We start from the raw sequence: 19701 nt of genomic DNA, 5'->3' as shown, positions 1-19701 counted from the left end.
TGCAATCATTTCTCTACTGTCACTAAACAATCTGCTCCTAAGTCTACATGACACTAAGTCTACATGTTGCAAAATTGCTAGAAACGAATTACTCTATTTCTATTCTTTTTTCCCCCTACATACTAACAAAAAAGCAGCTTGGTTTATTATTTTTTTCACTGAATAATTGGTTCATTATTTTTTTCACTGAATTTATTGGCTATTTTGACATTAAGAACATGACCGTGTGGAAAATGGTTGTCAGGGAATCAATTATTTGGATGATCAGTATTTGTGCCTAAAAACATCTGGAAGCATACTTTAATTATCCCCTAGATATTTGGCATCTTGTGTTCTCAGCCTCTGAGATAATCTCTCCTCATGACTGTTCTTGAATGAAAGACATTCTGTTGACACAAGAGGTGGTTTTTTTGTTTGTTTGTTTGTTTTTGTTGTTGTTATTGTTTTGTTCTTTTGATAGAGGAGAATTTATAGGACATTGAAAATAAACAGTGGTGAGCTCCCAGGCTAAAAGGATCAAAATCATATTTTTTAAGAGGAGAAGGAAAAGGGTCTTTAGTGCAGAAAACTATAGAAAAATAGAATTCCATGCAATGTCATGTAACTGAGAAGGTAGTTATATAGGAAGCCTTGGGGAAGGTCAGGATTTCTTGAGATCTAGACGGAATGACTCCAGCCTAAAGGAGCTAAAGAGAGAAACCCAGGTGACAGGAAATCAGAAATCATTGTAAACCTGGACTCTAGTCATAAACTTCACCTTAAAATAGTTTCTTTGCATATATCTTTCCTATCTATTGCTATCAAGATCTCTGTCACTAGCTAAGAGTATCTGAAATTCTTGAACAAGATTCCAGAAAGCACAGGAAATGGGGCAGTATTTGCCAACTTCAGCCATCCAGTTGGAAAGCCCCAGTTACAAGGTTTAGTCTCCTCATCCCTACTGTACCCACTCCACTCTCAAGACAACAGTCGTTGAGCAGGAAGTGGCTCCTTCACTGCCTCAAGACCTTTCCTGTCAATTTCTCATTCAAATTGTCCTTTTTGATTCTGGAAGATGCCTTGAATGTGCGACATGAACTCCTACAGCCTAGTCTCTCTTCGCTCTACAGAAAGCAGAGATGAAGTTGAGTGTAGCTGGGGCTCACTCACACAGAGAAACTACAGTAGGGACCTGTCCCCAAGATCACAGAAGAGAGACCTGCATGCTTGAGGAGGGGCAGGGACACCAGAAGCCAATATCAGACATGTTGATTCTTTGCACCTCCAGGTCAATGGGAATTGTTCTTATATTAAATCTTTAACTCGTGCTTTCCTATCTTTTGGGCAAGAACATACATTTTCCTTATTTAGTTTGATGTCAGAAAGATCCAAGGAACTCATGCAATAGCTACTATCATGTTTATGGTTGTGATGATTATAAGTATTTCAACCAGATTATCACAAGAAGAAAGAGCCTCTAGGGCTGTCTGATCACTACCAACTTAAATGCACAATTCTATCTTGGTCTCCAGGAGAAATGTTTTGGGGTTGAGGCTCAGTTCTCAATGATATGAAGGAAAAAAAGTTAGAGTTTGTTTAGCATGACTTCAAATATTTCATTACTGTCCTATGTAATCTCATTAAAAGGACTGTCCTATCAGATTTGGAATACAGACTTTTTCACTTTCACTTTCTTGTTACATTCAGATAAGTCATGTTGTTCATCTAATACCCAAACCAAAGAGACTTTATGGGGATAAACAAAGTGGGATGAAAAAGAGGTGAGTCCACTTAAATTTCATTTTACAACAACTTATTTCCTTTCCCTACCACATCACAAAAATATAAAATAAGGTTCTGTTCTCACCCACGTTTACTTTATTTTTGCCATTTGTTCTTCATTTCAAACTACCTGGGCAAGTAAACATTAGATTAATATTGATGCCTTGTTTACAAACAGCCATAAAAAAGTATTACCAGGGTCTAAGCCATATTATTACCTTGCTTATAAATCTTATCTGGCTCTCATCTGGGACCATTAGCGTATCTTGAAAAATTTCCAAGAACTTCATATACCAGTAGATTTCCATTCCTGAAAAGCCAATTTCCTAAGTATTCAATGAGATGGCTTTTGAGAACCACGACATCAACAAATTAGGATAGTAATGATGTTCCTATCTTAACAGGAAATCCACTACTGCGGGTGCTGCTGCCCTAATTATGCCATAATAGAATTTCAAAAGAATTGTTTCTGAATTAAAAAAAAAAAAATCCCAACTACTTGCTGCACAATATCGTCTTCAATTTTCCACACCAAAAGAGTAGATTTAGAAAGTAAGGAAGGGTACATACATATTGCTTTTTTCCCCCCCAGGAAGAAAGTCAGGTTTTTACCTTCATGATCATGTCTCTTGTGTTTTTTTTTTTAAAGTAAATTTTTCACACTTAAATAAGGTTTCCATTTAATCAGAGTCACCACAGAAGAGAACAGATTTTTTTTTTTAAATGAGAACATGTCATAGTTTTCTTGTCAGTAACATACAAATTCATCAAGAATTAAAGTGGAAATAGATACCTTGTGGCCAAGGTTTAATGGCAGATTAATGAGCTAGCATTTATTATTTACCAGACAGCAAACATATGAACACGCAACAACCTAACAGAGATGCAACATTTTTGCATTCTGAATCATAACTTAATAATAATCACAATTTAAAACCCACACATTCAAGAGGTTAAAAAAGGGAACTCACAATGTACGGTCGGGCAGCGTCTTGGGTCACAGAGCCTTCCACAGGATTAAGACAGATTTTATCACCAGCAGCTCAAGGGCCCTGCAACTGAGATCACTCATAATTAATGAATATTTTACTTGAACACTGACAGTTCAGTAAGCATTCTATAAGGCCGTTACTTTTGTTTCTTCTGCAGTTGCCTTTGCAAACAGGAAACAGGAAACACACCTACAAGAACACTGACATAGCTGAGCCTAACTGGTTTTTGGCTCAAAGTACCCAGGGGCAAATCTTCTATTGCAGGGGTGATAAGCACAGTCCCCAAAAGTATGGGACTCAGGTCCTAACTTTTCACAGTTTAAAATCTTCTAGACAGATGCTATGCAGGTCATTAATTACAGAGAGCGACAGGCTCTCTTAGTAACATTCAGACCTTATGACCTTAATCCGGGAAGGACTATAAATCTCAGAATAAACTCATGTATATACCAATATGTGTATGTATGAATACATATTATATATGTAATATACAGACAGGTTTGCATATGTTACATATATACACATAAATATGTACTATATTAATATATTATTTTAAAATATATAGATATATAAGTAATGTATTATTTTACTTTTTTAACATCTTAATTTTATTTTTTTTCATGTTCCAAGATTCATTGTTTATGCACCAACACCCAGTGCTCCATGCAATATGTGCCCTCCTTAATACCCACCACCAGGCTCACCCATCCCCCGACCTCCCTCCCTTCCAAAACCTTCAGTTTGTTTCTCAGACTCCACCATCTCTCATCTTTCATCTCCCCCTCCAATTCACCCTATTTCACTTTTCCTTTCCTTCTCTTAATGTCCTCTTTGTTATTCCTTATGCTTCACAAGTAAATGAAACTGTATGATAATTGACTTTCTCTGCTTGACTTATTTCACTCAGCATAATGTCTTCCAGTCCCATCCACATTGATAAAAAATTTGGGTATTTATTCCTTCTGAAGGCTGCGTAATATTCTATTGTATATATGGAACATATCTTCTTTATCCACTCGTCTGTTGAAGGGCATCTTAGCTCTTTCCACAGTTTGGCAATTGTGGCCATTGCTGCTATGAACATTGGAGTACATATGGGCTTCTTTTCACTACATCTGTATCTTTGGGGTAAATACCCAGTAGTGCAATTGTAGGGTCATAGGGTAACTCTATTTTTAATTTTTTGAGGAATCGCCACACTGTTTTCCAAAGTGGCTGTACCAACTTGCATTCACACCAACGGTATAGGAGGCTTCCCCTTCTCCACATCCCCTCCAACACTTGTTTCCTGTTCTTCTGATTTTGTCCATTCTAACTGGTGTAAGGTGGTATCTCAATGTGGTTTTGATTTGAATTTCCCTGATGGCTAGTGATGATGAACATTTTTCATGTGTCTGATAGCCATTTGTATGTCATCTTTGGAGAAGTGTCTATTCATGTCTTCTGCCCATTTTTTGACATGATTATCTATTTTTTGGGTGTTGACTTTGAGCTCTTGGATATCAGTCCTTTGTCTGTAGTGCCATTTGCGAATATCTTCTCTTATTCCGTGGGTTGCCTTTCTGTTTTGTTGACTGTTTCCTTCACTGTGCAGAAGCTTTTGATCTTGATGAAGTCCCAAAAGTTCATTTTCACTTTTGTTTCCTATGCCTTTGGAGACATGTCTTGAAAGAAGTTGCTGTGACTGATGTCAAAGAGGTTACTGCCAATGTTCTCATCTAGAATTTTTATGTAATATATTATTTTAAATAACAAATATTTTTTTCCTGGAACATATATGGAAACTATCATTCAGGAATCTTTTGGCTACAAATAACAGAAACCCCCAACTCAAACTCACTATTCAAATAAATAACAAAACAAGGAAATATTTTGGTTCATTGAGCTGGGGAAAAAATATCCAGACATAGGGCTGGTTTTAGGAAAACAGAGGTTCACTACATAATTTGATTCTCTGAAATTCCCTTGGCACAGGCATTCTCTGCAGATCCATTTCCACTTCAGGCTGCTGCCCCTTGGTGCAAAAAATACTCCCTGTAGGGCACCTGGGTGGCTCAGTGGGTTAAAGGCTCTGCCTTCAGCTAAGGTCATGATCCCAGGGTCCTAGGATTAAGCCCCACATCCGGCTCTCTGCTCAGCAGGGAGCCTGCTTCCTCCCCTCTCTCTGTCTGCCTCTCTGCCTACTTGTGATCTCTGTCTGTCAAATAATTAAAATCTTTTTAAAAAAAAGAAAAAACTCCCTGTAGCAGTTTAAGACTACATATATGTCCCCCAAGAAGACAGTGTCAACTCTCTGGCAGTCCCAGGTTCTGAGGCCTCTCAGATTGCCCATCACTGAATCAGTCACTATACTTTGCTGAATCACTTTGAACTAATCAAGCCTTATCCCTGGAGGTGAGGGGAGGATCATTCCAAAGAAAAATCACATGGAAGGTCATTCAGGATACTGAGAGGAAGGGGAAGAGATTATTGTGGAGGAAATCAACCAGTGTCCACCACAACTTCTGACAATAGTCTGAAGATGGGTATTTGACGATGCTTATTCATGAAAACACAAGTTCTTGCACTACTTAAAGATGTCAACAAGAGAATGAGCTGAGGTTCAAGAGATAGTGATTACCCAAATCTTTACATTCAGCTGGACTTTCTGTTAACATCGGATTTGCTCTCTAAGAAAATAGGTCAGAATATTTCCACTGGGGGTTCCTGGGTGGCTCAGCTGGTTAAGCCTCTGACTTCAGCTCAGGTCATGATCCCAGGGTCCTGGGATCGAGCCCCACATTGGACTCCCTGCTCAGCAGAGAGCCTGCTTCTCCCTCTCCCTCTGCCCCTCCTTCCTACTTGTGTTCTCTCTCTCTCTCACTCTCAAATAAAGAAATTAATTAAATAAATCTTTTTAAAAACAGAATATTTCTACTGTGTTTATGAAAACAGTTTATAATCTATGAAGTGTTCTTGCATTTGATCTTCCATTCTGACATCCAAACAAACAACCCTGCAGGGGGAATGGGGTGGGGTGGGGTTGTGTGGGTGTGTGGGTGTGAGGGGACAGGCATTCCCATTGGAAGCTCAGAGGGTGGGGCAGACACTGCCGGTTACCTATCCAATGCCCTGTCTACTGTTTTTCCTTACAGAACCTTGGTTTTGTTCAGAGCAGCAATTTGCCCTGTAGAAACTGCAGCTAAAGATGGGCAGGTGGCACAGTTTGGGCCCTGGCCATGTAAGCTTAAGTCTATGAGGGGCTCCTAGAAAAGCTCCTTAAAAGAGCTCTCCACTCGCTTTTCGATCTTTGCCCTTCCTCTTCTTCATGCCTGAAACACTGATTCAATGCCAGAGATAAAGACATATTTGCAGTCATGAAGTGACAAGCATGAAGACAAAAGCCACATGCTGTGAAGATTAAACTGAAAAAAACGCGCCAGTACACTGGCCCTGGTTTGCCTGCTCCTGGGCTGTTACATGAGAGAAAAAAAAAAGAAGAGGAGAGGAGAGGAGAGGGGAGGGGAGGGGAGGGGAGGGGATGGGAGGGGAGGGGAGGGGAGGGGAAGGGAGAAGAGAGGAGAAAAGAGAAGAGAGGAGAAAAGAGAAGAGAAGAGAAGAAAGACAAGAGAAGAGAAGAGAGAAAAGAGAAAAGAAAAGAAGACAAAAGGAAAGGAAAGGAAAGAAAAGAGAAAAGAAAAGGAAAGAAAAGAAACCCCTCTATTTGGCTAAAGCTACAGTAGAAGGATTCTTGTTACATGCAGCTGAACACACTTTGGCTACAAGGAGGTTTCGTGAACACATAATGACAGATTAAGGCTTAATTCCCGGGCTCTTGACTCCTTGTCCAACGACACTGCCAATGAACTACAGGGTGTCTCCAAAAACAGAATCCATCCTCTGCATACCATACAAACAGGCATTTTAAATTTATGCTTTCTTTCTCAACAAATGGCTTCTTTAAATGATCTGAACCGCAGTTCAAATGGTGAGAACAGTTTCATTGTTTTTGTTTTTTTGGTTTCTTTAGCTTTTTAACATTTGACACTCAAGAACTTGAAGAACTGCTAAGACACAAATGCCTTGGCTATCGTCAAGAAGTCCATAATTTGACCAAAATTTCTTTTGAAGCTGCCTAGGGAAGAACTGGCCGTCTTCCCAAATCTTCCCATAGTAGACATTTCTTAATGGACCTTCTCAGTCACTCTGGTATGAAAAGACAAGAGAGGAGTTTTGGTGTCTGGTTCCACATGTGAGGGACTTGGAAATCACCACTCTGTCCTAACAAGTAGAATTCAATAACTCTTCTTGGATCTGTAAGAGAGGGAAGGACACAGGGAAAACCTCTGCCCCCAAGACTGGAAAGAGGAGCAGGGGAATACAGGGAGTCTTGGCTTCCCTGGGCCGGGACTTACCCGCAGAAACTGCCATAGGAAGCAGGGCTGGGGTAGGAAGACCTGAGTTGTCATTTCTGAATTGCTGGAATCTCTGTGGGGACAACTAAAGTTCTAGGGGAACCCATCAATAAAAAAGGGGGTTCCTCACAACACTGTGAGATATACTTCCACGACATCTACCAGATTCCCACAGCTAGTATCAGAGGAAAATCTCCTCCAGCTTCCAGAATGCAAAGGGGGAAAGGAACCATTTTGAAATATGCCAGAGTACTCTGTTTTTGTTTTTGTTTTAAAGATTTTACTTATTTATTTGAGAGAATGAAAGAGAGATAGAGAGAGAGAGCATGAGATGGGAGAGGGTCAGAGGGAGAAGAAGACTCCCAGCTGAGCAGGAAGCCCGATGTGGGGCTTGCTCAATCCTAGGACTCCAGGATCATGACCTGAGCCGAAGGCAGTTGCTTAACCAACTGAGCCACCCGGAGGCCCCAGAGCACTCTGTTCTTAACAAAACCTGCCCTCAGAGTAAACTAGTTAACTAGAGCCTAACCTGCTGGAGTGTTATGAAGACCTAACTGATGTGGGGAAGGGAAATACTGGATCCAGTCTCCTCTAGCCTTCTGCTGTGGGAGAAGGGAAATACTCAACTGCAGCCCATGCTAGCCATCCTGAGAAAAGGAGGAGAAAAAAACTAGAACATTGTGAAGGTCACAGTCCAGAGACACGGGCTCACTAAAAGACTGAGACCTAATCACAGGACGTGCAGAGCACCTCCCCTCCCTGAAAATCTCACCACCAGGATACTAAAGATCTATTTATAGCAGTTCCTATCACCTGGTACATCATGTCTGGCTATCAGGAAAAAATTACAAGGCGTACCAAAAGGAAAAAAAATATCACAATTTGAAAAGATAGAGCAAGAAGCAGTACCAGTCAAGGGTGGGAAAATGGAATTAAAAGACAACAGAGCTCTCACAAAGGATGCAATAATTCACTGAGCCAAAAGTCAAGGAGGAGCTATACCCAGAGATCAATCCCAGAGGGATTGCAAAATGTTAAAACTTGTAGAAGAAAACATGGAGAACATATTTTGGATCTCCAAATGGGAAAGGAGTTCTTAAGGCACAAAAGCACTAATCACAGAAGGAAAGACTGATAAAATTGCCCCATTATAATATTAAGATCTTTGTTTATAAAAATGTACAACAAAGAAAGCACAAGGCATGCCAACATCTGAGACAAGTTTGCAACAAGTCAACAAAAGACCAGTATTCAGATTATATAAAGATATGTTACAAATCAGAAAGAAAAAGACCACACAATAAAAAAATGAGCAACACATCTGACACGTTGTCACAGAAGAGAAAAACAAGAATGGTAAATGTACATGTAAAAATATGAGCAAACTCATTTGTAATCAGGAGAATGCAAATTAAACTGATGGTGAGAGTAGAAGTTGATAGAAGACTTGCAAACAATTTAACCTTAACTCATGAAGCTGAATATTTATATGCCTTCCAACTGAACAAACCCACTCTTACCTATATGCTCTAGAGAAATTCTTGTATGTTGGTCCTGGAAGACACGCACAAAATCTTTATAACACCTTTCTTTATCATAACAAAATGCTATATTTAACACAAATGTCCATCAACTGTTAAGCAATTAAATAAACTGAGTTATAGACATACAATGAAATACTAGACAACAAGGGAAATCAATAAATCTGAGCTACAGGCAACAACTTGGGAGAACCTTAACAGCATAATGAATGACAAAAAGCAAGTATGAGGTAACTACATACAGATAGAGACCTACCTTCCCTCCCTCCCTCTCTCCCTCCCTTCCTTCCTTTCCCCCTTCCTTCCTTTTTCTTTTTTTATAAATAAGACCCAAGAATAGCAAATGCAGACAATATTTTTGTTTAGGTAAGCCCATATGTGATACATTTTTACAGTTACATATCATTTTGTCACATGTGAAGATTTGTATAACCAGCACGGCAGTCAAGATGCAAAACTACTTATCAGCACACAGAATTCCCTCCTACCACCATTTTACAGGCACACCCATCCCCTCTGCTCCCACCCCTTATCTCTGGAAATCACTAGTCTGTTCTCCAGCTTTATAATTTTGTTATTTCTAGAATGTTAATAAGTGGAGTCATATGTTATTTTTTGATAATGTCCTTTTGATATGTGACCTTTTGATATTTAGAGGTCATATAATACGTGAACTTTCTTTTTTTTTTTTAACTGAGCATAATGACCTTGAGATCCAAGGCATTGCTTGTGCCCACGTGGTTGTCTGTATCCCGTTTGCTCCCTTTTAGGGCTGAACAGTATCTCATGGTTTGGATGTACCATGGTTTGTTTAACTACTCACCTACTGCAGGGCATTTTGGTTGTTTTTGGGTTTTAGCTTATTGTAAACAAAGCTGTTAGGGAAAACTGTCTATAGGTTTTTGTGTGGATATAAGTTACTTCTCTGGGATATATGCCTAGGATAGTGATTGCTAGGTCAGATGGTTCAGTTTGTTTAGTTTTTAAGAAACTGCCAAGCTATTTTCCAGAGTGGTTATACCAGTTTAACCACCAGCAATGCATGAAAGATTCAGTTTTCTTTGCACCTTCCACGGAGGGCTTCCATCTTTTATTCCTTGATCTAATCATTTGTCTATGACCCATATCAAAGCTCCTCTACACAAATAGAAGGAGGGATCCTGGACTCCCTGAAGACCTTCTCTCTTCTTTCCTTCTCTTTGATGCCTGCTGGCAGTGATATGTTTAGAATAGAGCTGGGGCCTGACTTCAGGGGGTCAAAAGTTTCCCTAAAATTCTATACAAAGGTTTGTCTGCATATATTTTTCTCTAGGGAATGAGTTTCTAGCTCAGAGAGATTCAGTTTTGCCACATCTTGGCCAATATTTGGTATCATCGCTATTTATTTCAGGCTGTTCTAATAGATGGGTAGTGGTATCTCATTATGGTCTTCCTTTGCATTTCCCTAGTAGTTAGTAATGCTAAATACCTTTTCATGTGTGTATCTGCCATCTGTACATCCTCTTCAGTGAAATGCCTGTACCTTTTGACCATTCTCTAGTAGAACTTTTTTATCTGTTAAGTTTGGAGTTCTAGATATAATGTAGGTGTAAGTCCTTTATCGGGTACATGTTTTGTAAGCATTTTTTCTCAGACTGTAGCTTGCCTTTTCCTGTTTCTTGGTACATGCTCTCAAATTAATGTTTTCGTGTTTTTTGGCTACATATACAGTAATGCGATACTGGATTATGGGGTAGTTCTATTTTTAACTTTTTGAGGAATCTCCATGCTATTTTCCGCAGTGGCCGCACCACTTTTCACTCCCACCAACAGAGCATAAGGAGTTCCTTTTCCTTCACATCCTTGCTCACACTCGTTTCCTGTGTTTTCGATTTTAGTAATGTTGACAGGTGTGAGGTGATAGCTCACTGTAGTTTTGATCTGCAGTTCCCTGATGAGTGATGTTCAGCATCTTTTCATATGTCTGCTGGCCATCTCTTTGTCTCCTTTTCATATAAATTTTCACAGTAATCTTATCTGTAGCTACAAAAAATTTTTCTAAGTTTTTAAAAGAATTTCATTAAACCTAAATATCAATTTGAATAAAATTCACATCTCTACTATGTTGAATCTTCCAATCTATGAATATAGTATGGTTCTCCATTTATTTAGATGTTATTTGATTTCTTTCATCAGCATTTTGTAGTTTTCAGCATACAAATCCTATACATGTTATGTTAGATTTACACTTAAGTATTTTACATGTTTTTGAGCTATTATAAATGATACTGTATATTTAATTTCAATACCCATGCACACATTGCTAATATACAGAAATACAACTGATTTTCTTTTTTTTTTTTAAGATTTATTTATTTATTTGACAGACATCACAAGTAGGCAGAGAAGCAGGCAGAGAGAAAGAAGAAGCAGGCTCCCTGTTGAGCAGAGAGCCCAAAGTGGGGCTCAAACCCAGGGCCCTGGGATCATGACCTGAGCCGAAGGCAGAGGCTTTAACCCACTGAGCCACCCAGGCGCCCCTACAATTGATTTTCTATGTTTATTTTATATCCTGCAACTTAGCTGAACTCACTTTTTAGCTCTAGTTTTTTTATAGATTCCACTGGATGTTTTTCATGCCATCTGCAAATAGAAGCAATTTTATTTCTTGCTTTCGGATCTATATGTCTTTATTTTCTCTTCTTATTTTATTGTACTGTGTAGAACTTCCAGTGGCATGTTGAATAGGAATAATGAGAAAGGATATTCTTGTCTTGCTCCTGATATTATGGGGAAAGGATTCAGTCTTTCACTATTAAGTATGATGTTAGCTGCAAGTGTTTGATAGACATTCTTAAATCAATATTAAGAAGTTCCCCTCTATTCCTATTTTTCTGAGGCTTTTTTAAAAATCATAAATTACTGAATTTTGTCGAATAATTTTTCTGCTTCAATTAGCGTAATTGTGATTTTTTTCTTTAGACAGTTTACACAGTGGAGTATACTGTTGATTTTCAAATATTTTAAAAATATTATTTATTTATTTGACAGAGACAGAGAGAGAGAGAGCACAAGCAGGGGGAGTGGCAGGCAGAGGGAGAGGGAGAGGGAGAAGTAGGCTCTCCTCAGAGCAGTGAGCCCGACGTGGGCCTTGTCTTAATCCCAGGACCCTGGGATCATGACCAGGGCTAAAGGCAGACAATCGACTAAGCCACCCAGGCACCCTGGCTTTCAAATGTTGAATGAGCCTTGCATCCCCAGAATAAATTCCACATAGTCAGGATATATAATTATTTGTATATATTGCTGAATGGTATATGCTAATATTTTATTAAGGAGTTTTGCATATATCTTCATGAGAGCCATTAGTCTCTAGTTTTCTTATGTTGTACTGTCTTTTTCTAGTGTTGGTATCAGAGTAACCTCATAAAATGAATTGGCAAGTGTTCTTCTATTTTCTGGAAGAGATTTATAGGGTTGATGTTACTCTTCTTTAAGTATTTGGTAGAATTTTCCAGTGAAACCAACTGGATCTGGAATTTTCTGTTTTGGAAGTTTCTAATTACTAATTAAATTTTCTTAGTTATAAGGCTATTCAAATTATCTATCTTTAATTGTGTGAGTTGTGGTAGTTGTGCTTTTTGGGAAACTGATCCGCTTCAAATAAGTCATGAAATTTATATGTGTAGAGTTGTTTGACATATTCCTTTATTATTATTTTTGATGTCTGCAGGTCTATAGTGATGGTAAGTCTTTTTTAATTCCAGATACTGGTAATTTGTGTCTTCTCTCAGTGTGGAGGAGGGTTCTCAATTTTGTTGACCTTTTCAAAGAATCAGTTTTGGGTTTAATCTATTCTCTCTACTGTTTTGTTTTTTTTTTTTTCAATTTTATTGAGTTCTGCTCTTTATCATTACTTCCTTATGCTTGATTTAGATCCATTTGCTCTTTTTTGCAGGTTTGTTTTTTTTTTTAAACTAGTTTCTGGGGATGAGAATTTTTATTATTAACTTGGGATGTTTCCTCTTATCCAACATATTTAATATTATGAAACTTCCTTTCAGAACGGCTTTAGCTGAACCTCACAAATTTTGATACGCTGTATTTTCGTTTTCATTTACTCCAATGTACTTTTAAAAATTCCCTTTTAATTCCTCTTTGACCCACAGATGGTTTTAGAAGTTTGTTTCAGTTCCAACTATTGAGATTTTCCTGTCCTTTTTCCATTTTGATTTCTAGTTTGACTCCATTGTAGTCAGAGAATACATTCTGTATGATTTTGATTCTTTTAAGTTGAGGCTTATTTTATGGCTTATGGCCTATCCTGGAGTATATTTTCTGGTGCTTGAAAAGAATGTCTTTTCTGCTGTTTCTGGGTAGATTCTATAAATGTAAATTAGATCTGGCTGACTGATAGTGTTGCTGTTCTCTATACTTGCTGGTTTTCTGTCAGTTGTTCTATGAATTGTTAAAAGAAGTGTGTTGAGATTTCCAACTCTAATTATGGACTTGTCGATTCCTTCAGATTTATCAGTTTTTGTTTCACATAATTTGCTCTAATGTTTGGTACATATTTAGGATTTGCATGGAAAGTATTATGTTTGCTATGTCTTTTTGGTGGATTGATCCTTTTATTATCATTATGTAGCATCTCTCTGTCCTTGATCATTTTGTTTGTTCAGCAATCCTTATCTGATCTTAATATAGCTGCTCCTGCTTTCTTCTGATTAATGTTTGCATGATATATCTTTTTCTATCATTTTACTTTCACTCTCCTATATTGTATTTGACAGTAGTTTCTTGTAGATAGCATATTGTTGGGTCATTTTAAAGTAAGTTCTACACCCAATGTGGGGCTTGAACTCACAAGAGTCATACGCTCTACCAATTAAGTCAACCAAGTGCCCTTCCTTGGATCTTTTTTTTTTTTTTTAAGGTTTTTATTTATTTGTTTGACAGAGATCACAAGTAGGCAGAGAGGCAGGCAGAGAGAGAGAGAAAGCAGGCTCCCTGCTTAGCAGACAGCCCAATATGGGGCTCGATCCCAGGACCCTGAGATCATGACCTGAGCCGAAGGCAGAGGCTTTAACCCACTGAGCCACCAAGGCGCCCACATTGGATCTTTTTTAAATCTATCACTTCAATCTCTGTATTATAATTTGTACACTTAGGCCATTTACACTTAATGTAATTACTGACAGGCTTGGCTTATATTCTACCATTTTATTTTTTGTTTCCTATGTTCTTTATTTTCTCTTTCCTTATTTTCATTTTCCAGACTTTTTGTGGATATTTGAATGTTTTTTAGAATTCAATTTTTATTTATCTTTAGTTTTTTTAGTATGTCTTTTGGTATAGCTTTTTAATGGTTGCTCTTGATATTCCCTTAAATATGCATAACTTGCCAGAGTCCACTGTTTTCAGTATTATATCAGTTCACTTAGAAGCCTTACCTCCCTTTATATCCTTTTACTCTTCCTCATTTATAAAGTAACTTTCTTAAATATTTCCTTTATGTACATTGACAGTCACATCAGACAGTGTTATAGTTTTTGCTTCAATCATCTAACTTAGAAAACTTAAGAGAAGTAAAGTTTATTGTATTTATCCCTATTTTTACTCTTTGTTTTATTCTTTCTTCCATACTGATGTTCCCTCTTCCATCACTTCCTTTTTGTTTAGAGAAATTCTTTAGCCATTTTTTAAAAATGAGCTTGTTGGTGACACATTTCTAGGTAGTCCTTCAGCTGAAAATGTCTTGATTTCCCCTTCATTTCTGAAGGGTGTTTTCACTGTTTGGGCTGACAGTTCTTTTCTTTCAACATGTGAAATTTTTCTGCCACTTACTTCTGGCCTCCATGCTTTTTGATGAGAAATTCGCTGTCATTCTAATTGTTTTTGCCTTATAGATAAGGTCTCATTTCTCTCTTGCTGCTTTAAAATCTTTTCTTTGACTTTATTTTTCAGAAGTTTGACTGAAATATGTCTTAGTGTGGATTTTTGAGGGTAATCCTGTTTGGGGTTATAATCCACTTTTTGACACTATAGGTCTCTTTCTTTTGCCAAACTTGAAAACTTTCAGCAATTGTTTATTCAAATACTTTTTTTAGCCTTGTCCTCCTTTTTCTCTCCTTCCAGCATGTTGATGATACATATGCTATACAATTTTTATATTCCCTTGGGTCCTGGAGGCCCTGTCTTTTTTTTTTTTTTTTTTTTTTCTTTCCCCCTTCCTCCATTTTCAGTCTATTTTCTCTGTTGTTCAGATGGGGTAATTTCTATTATTTTATCTATAAGTTCACTGATTCTTTCCTCTGTTTCTTCCATTCCATTGTTGAGCCCACCCACTAAATATTTTTCACTTCATTTATTACATTTTTCAATTTCTAGGAAGCTTAAAAAGACAGTAAAATTTTAAAGAACACTAAAATCAAGTCAAAACATTTTTTTTGAAGTTGCAAAAGAAAACAACTCTTTTCTGCTTCCTAAAAAATGAATACATTGATGGACAGACAAGGAGCTCAATGTCCCTGCAGATTGATAAGGTCTTGCTTCCATTCAACATCCCTCTTGAGAACATGTTCTGAGGGTTCCTCTCCAGAGCAAGGTGGCTGTTCTGGGCATAAGTGACTGCCAGAGACAGGGCAGGAAGTTGAGGCAGGAACAAGCAATGCTTTAGTATTAAGCTGTAACATACGACAGTGCTATGGTGATATACAGCTTTCTTCCTCTGGCCTTTGCAATCCTAACTACCCCTTCTTATTTTAACCCTTCCCTCAGATCCTTTACTTTTTGCATGGATTGTTACATTTTTCTCTTCTCTGGCATCATCTTCCTCTAGTATCCTTCTTGTTTACCTGGTCTCCCAACACTTTTTGTGTGTCTTATGACATTTTGTGCATGTGTTGATCCCCTGACCCAGCTCCTTGACTGGGGCTCTTGCCTGGCTAAACACCACCTACACATTTTAATGGGTTCACTTTACCAGTGCTTGTGGAATACAGATCTTTATTTCTTCTCTTCAAGGTGGGGATGGGGGAGATTGATTTTCAAGGTCCATAGCCTCCTCCCTCTAGGGGATGTTTCTATGAAATCACCAGCTGCTTCCTGTACATGCTCCTTCCATCCCAAGCCCAGCACGTGGAGGCAGAAAGAGACATGGGTGGGAGGACAAATTAACACTGAAAAGCTTGATAAATACTAACAGCAAATACTAAAAATAACTAGGCAGAAGTAGTCTACTTTTAGGAATTTCGTTTGTGCCTTTGTGCTGGGGATGAGGAGGAGGGAGAAAAAGAGGGCTGTGGAAAAGGGGCTGGAAATGTTAATGTTCTCTGGAGGTGGAGGCACTAAGAGTTTCCCCGGGCAGGCAGCACCACCCCACCCCCTCCCTGAAATAACTTTCTCAGCTTTCTCAGGCTTCCACAGTTCTGCAAATGGCTCCCTCCTTGTGCCACAAAAGGCATGCCTGTTCTTGACAGCAGAAAGGAAAAGCAGCTAAGAGGTTATAGGCTGCTTTGCTCCTCAACTTCATGTTCTCCCAGCTATAGAATAGTCTGGCCATCTTTTGACCTCAGCTCCCTAGAGTAGAGGGTGGTTGGGATCAGTACTGTGTCACTTGTATGTCTCTGAGTCCCTGGTATGCTGGATGTGACATGACACATGGTGGATACAGGATCTCACAGAGTAGGAATTCCACATGTTCCCCCAAAATGATTTTTATATAACATGAGGGAAATAAATGGTTCCCACTTGGATGAATTATAGGCACTTCTGGGCTCTGTATCATATCTGTCCCATGCAATTAGCAAACAGGGGTATCTTGAGCCTGAGTCTTCCCTCATGTTCCCCTAATCCTTCCTCCACAACATGTACTCTCAATCACACAATCAGACAGCAGAAAGAAATAAAAGCCTTCCTTCCTCTTCTCTACTCTCAAAATTTCCACATCTTTATCTCCCCCCTCCTTCTTTCATGACTTGGATAAGGAGGGAGCATCCTCCATACAAAGGTTAATCCCTCCATTTACATCCTGATTCTCCCCTCCAGCATCATCCACAGCTTACTCCATTCCTTAACCCCATCACCCCTCTTACATCTTCAGGATGCCACTACCCTGGGCTCCTCGAGACTGGAAACAGCCCTGGCCTTTCTAATCCTGAAAACCTGTCTTCTATTTTGTTTTTCTTTACCATCTCATATCTCCCTTCTGTTCCCCATCACAATTTCTATAAGAGTCATCTACATGGATTATTTCCATCTCCCTTACTTTACTCCTTAACCCTTGTAACCAGACCTCCATCTGCTTTCTCAAAGGTCCCTAATGAGTTTCATGTTGCCAAATGCAATGGCCTTGACCTTTTTGTTCAGCTCTTTGGAAACCCACTCTACCCTTTGATTTCATGATAGTACAATATCCTAGTTTTCCTGGGATCTATCTGTCTACTCTTGAGCTCTTCTACTATCTCCTCCTCTTCTGACCATCCCATAATTATGGGCCATCCCCACAGTCAAAGGTTGCCAGATTTAGCAAATAAAATACAGAACATTCTGTCAAATTTGAATTTTAAACCAACAATATACATATGTTTTTTTAGTATTGGTATGCTAAATATTGCATGGAATATTCTTTTTTTTCTTTTTTTTGCATGGAATATTCTTATACTAAAACATGATTCTTTGTTGAACTGAAATTCAATCTTAACTGAGCATCCTATATTTTATCTGGCAACTCTACCATAGTCGTTTCTTCAACACTCATCTCCTCTCTCTAACTTCCTCCCTTAAGATGTTTTTGATGCCCAGGCTCCAAAGATTATCTTTCATCAGATAATTTCTAAACTTCCATCTCGGGCAGTTTCCTCTCTCTCTCTCTCTTATGCACTCCTCTGTTTTCTCCTGGATATTTTATAATATATACAATTCATTTTATGTAAAACCAAACTTAGTATTTTGACCCTAAAACCTACTTCTCTGCCTGGCTTCTCTATTTCTACTAATACCTTCTCCACCCTCTCAGTCACCTCAACTCCAAATCCAGAACCCCTCCCTAATCAAGTACCTGAATATTGGTTAATTTTACTACTCTCACTAGCACTCTCAGATCTGTCTTTCTTCCCATTCCTATGGATACAAATAACTAGAGGCCCATGTCATCTCTGGGGATTATAAGGCATACTAGGCTACTGAAATTACCTTCTTATTAGTCCCCTTACTTCTATTTTCATCCACCTTCCATCCCTCCACACTCAGTTAACATCCTAACTAAAGCACAGGTATGGATATGCCATTTCCTTGATCAAGGAAATTTCTACTGGCTCCTGGTTAAAGTTCAAACTCCCTAGCCAGCATTCAGAGTCTTCCATAAATTGATCTTTCTCTTCTTTATCTCCCTGTTGTCTCCTGTACACACCCCAATCTTAAGGCACATCAGAATACGATGTCTGGGGCTTTCCTATCCCTGCTCACACTCCTATTTATAAGTAGACTACTTTGAGGGTGACTCTTAAAATTCCTGCATATAGAGATGCTCACTACATGCTTGTTGACTATGTGAAGTCAGTTATCCATATTAACAAAAATGAAGTAATTAAATCCACAAATCATTTATGTGATAATACTATTGAATGCATTTTTCAGCAACCCCATTTTTTCCTTCTACCAGTGATGGGAAATATCAAACTCTCATAAACATCTCATGCCTTGTGATGTGAAGTCACAACTAGACTCTCACAGAGGACCCACAGGGGCACAGACAGACACAGATCACACCCACTCTTTGCTGTCTCTCTTGATTTACTTTTTGATCTCTGATTCCTTCCCCATTTCCCCCAGTTCTTACAAATGAAAGATTATAATATTCTCTGTAAATGTTCTTAAATTCTCTGTTACATAAATTTCCAAATGACTATATTCTAAACTGTTGCCAACCCCACATACTGATCCAACAACATCTGATTGCTTTAAAAATCTAAATCAGAGGTCCACATCAGGCTAGATCCTAAATATTTTCAGGTTTTCAAACCATATGGTCTCTGTTGCAACTACTCAGCTCTGTCATTGTGGCCCCAAAGTAGCCACTGATGACACAAAAACAAATGAGCAGGTCTGTGTGCCAATAAAACTTTACCTACAAAAACAGGCAGTTGGCCTGTGGGTCATTGTTTGATGATCCCCCCTCACACCTCAATCACACTTCTGATGAACCATTTACTTCATGTTTTCGTTCCAAACTGTATTTCACTGTGGTGATCTCTTAATTGGAAAGAAGCCTGGGATAACTTGATATAGCCTTTTTCCCCCACACACAATTATGCTGAAACCAAACTCAAGACCCCAAAGTGGGTGGGGGAAATACAAAGTGGGAACCTGAAGCCAGCTCTGGGGCTTTCTTCTCAGTCCAGAGGACATCACCCCAGGGTGGGGACAGGATGACACAAGTGGGGTGAATAGCATACTCTCTTTGGGCACAAATCTTAAAGAGGCACCAAAAAACTCAGTAATCATAATACTTTAATGCAATATTTTAAAAACCAAAAACATCCACAATGAACAAAGCATCAATATTTTAAGTAAAGACATGATCACTATTACTGATTTTTTTCTTTAGTCTCAGGCTCTAACGTGGCTCTGCATAGCACTGTTTCTGATCCTATCTTTATTTAAAATGTTGATATTTTGTTCATCAGGATTTTTTTTGCATTAGTTTTGATTTATAACATAATATATTCAACATTGTTTATCTAGATTATGGAGTTTTACAATGCCCTCTTTAATTTTGTGCCGGAGTGACTGCTGTATTACCTCCCTCCCCACCCCTTAGAATCAAACCTATATAGCCTTTTGCACTATCAAAGTCCATGCCCATTTCAGAGAATGATGTACATCTCTTTAATGTTACCTTTCAACTAGGTCATTCCTCTTGGCTGCTTTGATACCATTTTAGTTACTGGATCTGCCACATATACAGGTGGATTTGAAGGATGTGGAAAATCTGGTACCAGACTCTAGAGTCACTTTTTTTTTTTTAAAGAT

General features: G+C 38.5%; 1 protein-coding gene across 3 annotated transcripts in view; it reads right to left on the bottom strand.

Annotated features, from left to right (window-relative positions):
• NCALD (neurocalcin delta) overlaps positions 1 to 19701 on the bottom strand; it is a 371716-nt gene that overhangs the window by 146248 nt on the left and 205767 nt on the right. For 2 of the 3 annotated variants that reach the window (XM_046016599.1, XM_046016614.1), the window contains one exon: positions 2733 to 2819. The exons of the other annotated variant lie outside the window; for it this stretch is intronic. The gene's annotated coding sequence lies outside the window, so the exon portion shown is untranslated. The remainder of the gene's footprint in view (positions 1 to 2732; positions 2820 to 19701) is intronic. 3 annotated transcript variants of the gene reach the window in all.

This window comes from Meles meles, chromosome 1, assembly GCF_922984935.1.
Source record: "Meles meles chromosome 1, mMelMel3.1 paternal haplotype, whole genome shotgun sequence".
In the NCBI taxonomy this organism is placed as follows: domain Eukaryota; kingdom Metazoa; phylum Chordata; class Mammalia; order Carnivora; family Mustelidae; genus Meles; species Meles meles.
Note: the sequence above shows the minus strand (reverse complement) of the source record. Positions and strands in the feature narration are given on the sequence as shown.